Source organism: Tupaia chinensis, unplaced genomic scaffold (genome assembly GCF_000334495.1).
Source record: "Tupaia chinensis unplaced genomic scaffold, TupChi_1.0 Scaffold000451_2, whole genome shotgun sequence".
Taxonomy (NCBI): Eukaryota; Metazoa; Chordata; class Mammalia; order Scandentia; family Tupaiidae; genus Tupaia; species Tupaia belangeri.
Genome location: NW_006159958.1, coordinates 2,609,547 through 2,610,086, shown reverse-complemented (window position 1 = coordinate 2,610,086; position 540 = coordinate 2,609,547). Strand labels below are relative to the sequence as shown.

Genomic DNA, 540 nt, shown 5'->3' with positions numbered 1-540 from the left:
ATGCTATAGGGTGCGTGCACTCGCCCGAAAGACAGAGAGAGACAGAGAGACAGAAAGTGAGAAATCACCCCACCAGGGGGATGGCCACGCCGCAATCCCTTCTCCTCCGTTTTCCTCTCGGGATTTACTCCGTAGGACAGGAGTGTCACCTCTGTACAGGCCGTTCGGCCCACGACACCTTGCACAAAGTCGCTGCAGGGAGTCGGCGTCCCAAGCACACGAGCCTCCTTCCCACCTGCCAGAGCGTCTGTCTCCGCCGCCTTGTTGCAGGGGATGAGAGGCAGGTCCGCCTCGGCCACGGGCAGCACTGCGGGGCTCTCTCGGCCTCCGTAGAGACGGGCTGACGTCACGCAGGCCACGTTGCCGGTTGCCCCGGTGACGGTTGCCAAGGCAGCGCGTGCAGGCGTCGGGGAGAGCTGACGAATCCTCCGCGGTCCTAGAAGGGGGCAGCTGAGAGCCCGCTGTGAGTGCCGGGGAGGCCGCAGGGCCGGGGCCGGCGGGGCCGGGAGCGAGGCCCAAGGCTCGCCGTGTGCTGCCCCT

The 540-nt window shown here is 66.7% G+C and overlaps 1 protein-coding gene across 1 annotated transcript in view; it reads left to right on the top strand.

Moving 5' to 3' along the window:
- The first annotated feature begins 79 nt into the window (after window positions 1–79).
- Window positions 80–540, top strand: part of CCDC13 (coiled-coil domain containing 13) — a 78,771-nt gene continuing 78,310 nt past the window's right edge. The window contains exon 1 of the mRNA XM_006155402.3: window positions 80–463. The gene's annotated coding sequence lies outside the window, so the exon portion shown is untranslated. The remainder of the gene's footprint in view (window positions 464–540) is intronic.